The 6094-nt window shown below is 28.4% G+C and overlaps 1 protein-coding gene across 1 annotated transcript in view; it reads left to right on the top strand.

Annotated features, from left to right (window-relative positions):
• Positions 1 to 1163: 1163 nt before the first annotated feature.
• Positions 1164 to 6094, top strand: part of LOC107453598 (high affinity copper uptake protein 1) — a 31571-nt gene continuing 26640 nt past the window's right edge. The window contains exon 1 of the mRNA XM_016070475.3: positions 1164 to 1360. The gene's annotated coding sequence lies outside the window, so the exon portion shown is untranslated. The remainder of the gene's footprint in view (positions 1361 to 6094) is intronic.

Genomic DNA, 6094 nt, shown 5'->3' with positions numbered 1-6094 from the left:
GCGTAGTTTTCATATATGTTTGAAAGGGCTTTATCTCCTTGTGAAATTATATATATATCTACTCACTTTTTTCTACTAAATGTTTAAATTGCAATAAATCAATAATAATTTTTTATGGAATAGTTATGTATAATTTCCAAGTAATGTATAATTTTGGAGGGGGTTTTGTCCCCAAAACTAAGCTATGGTATATTGTTATATATATTATATTGCAATAGATATTATAGGAAAAGCACCACTATGAAAATATTCAAAGAAAGTAAGGAAGTTAAAAATGCATGAAAACTGGGTTTAAAATTAACTATGGTTTGTCGAAAGATCATCACAAAATAATTATTAATGATTTTCTCGGCCAGCAATTAATGTAAAGAAATAGTGTGCAGCTTTTGTTTTTTGTTTGGTCAGTGTTTTTTTCTCCACAAAATAGCATATTCTAACACTATTGTTACTAAACATATTCTCTGCACTGTAAATTTTTATTTAAATTATTACTTTGACTTTCTTTTAAAAATAAAAGTCTAATAGAGAGGAGTAAACAGACTAGTGAAAATGTGTTCTGACTATTTATATCTTCAAGTTATTGGTCTTTGGAACAGTGGCTAAATTATTCTTAATTTCTACCATTGCATGAAGGTTAATTAAAAAAATAAAGCATCACATGAAAATTAATTTAAATAAAATTCCAATCAATACAATTTTCTTTCCTTTAAGAAAATATTTCTTTGCTTCATTTTATTGCCGCTTTACAAGAATAAGCTGGAAGCTTTATTCTATTCTACCTTTTAAAAGCATAATTTAGTTTCAAATATTTCTTTAACTTAATAAGATGAAAAATATTTCATAATATCACATAAAATAAGATTTATTATTTTCTGAAGTCATTCAGCCAATGACGGTAAGCAAACAGTAACCCTGGTAACAAAATCTGAAACGGTCATGGTTAAGATTAAGATAAGAAAATATTTGCAAAAAATATTTTTTTTATTTTATTAAGTAACTTTGAAATTTGAAGTATAGAAAAGTAAAGTATCTTATTTTTAATATTTTAGAATCATTCAGGAATATTCCAATCAAATTTTTTCGAAACTTCGCATTTTACATTTAAAATTTTGCGGTTGAGCTTAAATTATTTATTTTTAGTTTAAGACATTAAGACTGGCAATACCTTTGCAGGGTCGTCTAGAAGAAATTTGTTTTCTTTTTCATTTCCCTCACTCACCACTCGTCCGTAAATATTTGCAGTTGGTGGTTGTATTTAAAATTGCTTCTTTTAGCTATCGCGATATGTAATAAAGTTTTAAATTCTCTTTAAACTTATTGTTAAACTGAAAATCTTCGCATCGTTTCTTCTTCTTTAAGAGTATGTATAAAATTAAAGTTTCCTGTTTAAATAATATTCGATTAAAAAGATTGTTTCTTATAAAAGATACTGACTAAATTTCAATATCTATTAGATTATATGTTTTTAAAATTATAATCGAATTTATCTTCAACTTGTACTATTTCTTGCATTATTCACATGGAGCAAAAATTACCTCTGTTTAACTTTTTGCTTTGGTAAAAAAAATTCTGAAAAATTTAAAATAAAAATTTTTAAGCTTATTTTATTTTCCCTATCTAATATTTACTTAACATTATAGTTTGTTTATTTGAAACTTTCTTCACATTTCTAGCTAAACTATGAATAGTTTTTACTTCAGAACTAGATCTAAGTTTTGGGAATAATAATAAATAAATTCATGCATCTAAAAGGAATCTTCCAAATCGTCTGTTTGCCTTTGCTGCAATCGCAATGTCTCCTAAGAGTTTTTAAACTTGAAAGTAAATTTTTAAGAAAAATATTTAATGTTTTTTTCCCTGGGAGGGGGATCAGCTTATACTCTTTGAGGGAAGTTTTTTTGTATCATGCTTTGCAGCAGACTAATCGCCAAGTCTTGTCGTGTTCCAGGCAGCAGCCCGTTAGGAAACAACAAACAAACAAACAAAAAATCACCGAAGCAGTCTAACTCATAGCCACATCTGCGCAAATCTCTCCATTTTTTAAAAAAAAAATGAATTGCAAATATGAAATCTATTTTTTCTTTTGGCAATAGTAGTTGCTAGTAGTAGATGATATGGAAATGTCCCTTTCGTTGAGATTGCACTTTATGGGATGTTTTTTCTTGGTTTTTTGCATGTCACAGTCGGGAATTTTGCAAATTTTGGCATTTGTTTTGGCTTCAGATTTTAACATAGAAGTTGTCCTTTAATTGTACATGAAAATTTACAAGTTACGAATATTTCTGTATTTATAGTTGATCATGCAAACTACCGTGGTCCAAAGGCATGTTTCTTTCAAAAAATTAGGAAAAAAAGTATGTAGTATTTGCCTTGTGTGGTTACAATTTATACTACCCTTTGAATCTGACCCTATCTGTAGTGGTTTTTTATTTATTTATTTTTTTTAAAATTTTTTTTGCATTATTATCAGTTTTTTTTTTTTGACGAGATTTTTTAAAAAGTTTTTAATACAGCATAATTGTAACTATAATTATTTTTATTTTCCATTTTAAAAATGTGAAATTTAATACCTGTTGAAGGAATTTTATGTAGTTTTGCATCTAGATCCTCAGGTCTTAGTATTAATCTGGCCATGCAAAGTTTACGTTGGGCTGTTTCGTATCAAAAACTATTTATTTTAATTTTAAAATCAGTGTTATGGCAATACTAAAATTTAATGTGAGTGTTACTATGATTGCCACTTTTTCTTTTATTTGTGTTTCAATATCATTTCAGAATGACATTTATAGAATTTTCCTGTTTTTCAGAAAAATATTAGTTATATCTTACTTCATAAAAAATTTTTAAGCGTTTTTTTTTTTTTTCTGCTCAAGCTTATAGAAATCTTTGCATATTCAGATTCTTTTTGTTTAAATATTATTCATATAATATTCAAATTATAAAGTTTTTTTTTTAATTATTTGGAAATTGTTTGTGAAGATTTTTGAAAAGATTGAGTGAATATTATATAACAACTAGAGTATATATATAAAAAAATTGAGCGTGTTAGTGTGTAACTACTACATTAATAAAGCAATCAACAAATGATATCTGGAATCAAACATTAAAAAGACAAAACGTATAGTGTTAAACTTTTATTGAACCTCTCAGAAAGTTTGTGGGTTTCTTATAGAAAATTTCCGCTCTTTTGATCTTGAATGCATTTCTTGACGTAATAAAAAATTTGTATACAGTGGAACCTCCAGGAAAGACTATCTGTGTTGTGACCACCTCTATTTACGACCACTTTTGGGAAGCACAGAATTTTTTCCATTGACTTTGTATTGAAGAAAACTTTTAAAAAAGACAATCGAGACATCTTCTACCGACCGGACAAACCTCTGCGGACAAGGTCAATAAGGAAACACGTAAAATATTGAAATAAAAATTTTAACTAAAGATGTATAAGTGGATTTAAAATATTTGTGAGTGGTTCTTATTTAGAGAGCTCTTTTTGATGATCTCTGAAAGAGATTGACAACCTCATATTACAGTCAGAGTACACTAAAGACAATGCTATCAATCAGGGTTGGCAAGTTTTTGACACATGACGGTTTTTACCGGTTTATACCATGGTTTTTATCGTCATGTCAAAAACCCATAGTTTTGGTAAAACTGTATTTTTATTTGAGTTTAACTGCTTATAATTAATTTAAAACTAATTCATTTTTGGGCAATGAAATTAGAAAAAAAGTTGTTAAAAGATATTTAGGGACAGATTCTTGCATTTTCCCAACATGATTATATCAAAACATACTATTTGAAGTAAAATATTAGGATACTAAACAAAATTTTCAACATTTCCAAGCATCATTTTGTTTCGCATATCACATTACTGAAGAATGTCAAGTCACTCTTGACTTAGAATTTGTTAGTAATTACAAGTTTTGAAAGTTTTGTTTAGCTTATTTCTAATATTTAAGAAATGCCAAATTTTAAATTCTTCTTTTTAGTTCTTGAATTTATTAATAGTTCCAAGCTTTTTTGTTTGTTTGTTTATTTCTAACAATTAAGAAGTGCAAAATTTTGAATCCTTTGCATATCAAGCTATAATGATAAAAGTAAGCATCACTATTTTCAATAAGTATATTACAATATTTCGATAAGAATACATGTATATAGTTGCAAAATCAATAGCAATCATTTAAAACATTCATTTATAAAGGCAATTATGTGAAAATAATATATTGTCCGCTATATGCCATAAATTAAAGAAAACAGACGGTTTTTACCACTGTCAAGTCAAAAACCAGTTTTTGACGGCAAAATCTCAACCCTACTATCAATGATTTTGTTTTAAGAGTTGAAAGTTAAATTCAAAGAAGAAAAAAAAGGTATTTTAGAAAAACTAAGCAACTTAAGCAGACCTTTTATTTTTTAAAGTAAACTAATTTTTATGATATAAAAAATTAAATGCAAACTTGTACAAAAACCATAATTGTTAATTTATTTTAAATAGTTCTATCATTCATAACTGATAAATTTGTTTTTAAATTTAATTATATCAGTAGGGGTCATTATTATTGGGGGTAGATTTTATTCATTGATTCGGTTTTCATGACACCAACCGAGTGGCATTTCCAATCCCAGAAAATGACACTGAGTAAAATTAAAATCACTTGCAAAAAATCACGTAACTTTGATAACATTTTGAAGTCAATGATGGTAAGAATGACCATCCTGCATTAACGGCCATTTTATTGTGGAACAGAGAGTGATCGCTCTGAAGAGGTTTCACAGTGTTTGCATTAATTCCATTATGAATCTATGTGGTTGTTTTTGGATCATTTGTTTTCAGAAGCTGTTTGGTGTTTTTTTTTTTTTTTTTTTTTTTTTTTTTTTTTTTTTTTTTTTTTTTTTAAATTCTAATATTTTAAGATAATTTTATTATGTAAATATCGAATGTAAATATCTTCATGTAAATGTCGATTTGAGTAATTACTTTTTGACACATGCGATGATCAAAAAATATGATTGATGATTATGGCAAATCAGCCATATCTATACTTGCTGTTTGTTAAGTCACGGGATGACATCGTAAAAGTTTGATGTCAGGTGTTCATCCGGATATGGTAACAAACCACGCTCGTGAGTCAATGTTTCCCTTATGGGAATAGCCTGTTACTATTCAACTCTTCACCTATTTGTACAATAATTTACGAAAGATGCTCAGTAGCTTGATATTGGTCGATAACGCCGAATCTGGATGATTAAAAGGCCGAAACTTCAGAACATTCTCTCTCCCTTTGTTTGTTAAAACTACTATTATGTAAGATTCTTTAGGAGGGCGAGTCTGTGCTTGGTTAGTAATTATTAGTATATTAACTTCTTCATCTAATCATTTGTAGTTTAATTCATGTTTCTTAGTCATTGTGAAACAATATTTATTTCTGTAAGAGCTTTGTTTCTTGAATTCAGCCACTTCATAAATCACTATTTATTGATTGATTATTGTCAGGGTAAGAAGACTCATACCCATCCAACAGGGCTCATCTCTAACCAGTACCTAGCCATGTCATAATTTTCGGAGCTCTTGTATACCATTTTTTGTTTTCTGTTTTGTCTATAATTTTAAATAAAAATTTTCAAACACAAAATCATGCATTGAAGCTCAAATTTTGCTAACATGTTCATTAACAAATGTTTTTTTTTTGTTTTTGTTTTTTTTATTCAGCTCCCTGGAATAGCACTCACTTATTCTTTAAATTTTTATAGCTATTTGACTATATCTTTTTCATAAATTGGTCCTCATAATCTACAAAATAAGGTAAAGGAGCCGAAATAGCTCAGGGGGTAGAGCGTTCACTTTCCAATGAGGGGAACCGGGTTCGAATCCCGGCGATGGTTGGTCGCTACGAATTCCGCATCCAGCTTGCACCGATCACAGTGCTGACATGAAATATACTCGGTGGTAGGCGGGTCATGGGTTTAGAGTCCCCCGACCCATAAGAGTTTTCGAGAGACAGTGTTTTGTAAAGGGTCCATTTTAATAATGAAAGTTTTTGTTTTAGCGAAATAAATTTCTTATAAAATGACTCCTGGTTTCAAGATATAT

This window comes from Parasteatoda tepidariorum, chromosome 10, assembly GCF_043381705.1.
Source record: "Parasteatoda tepidariorum isolate YZ-2023 chromosome 10, CAS_Ptep_4.0, whole genome shotgun sequence".
Lineage (NCBI taxonomy): Eukaryota > Metazoa > Arthropoda > Arachnida > Araneae > Theridiidae > Parasteatoda > Parasteatoda tepidariorum.
The sequence above is the reverse complement of the archived record's forward strand: the minus strand, read 5'-3'. Positions and strand labels throughout refer to the sequence as shown.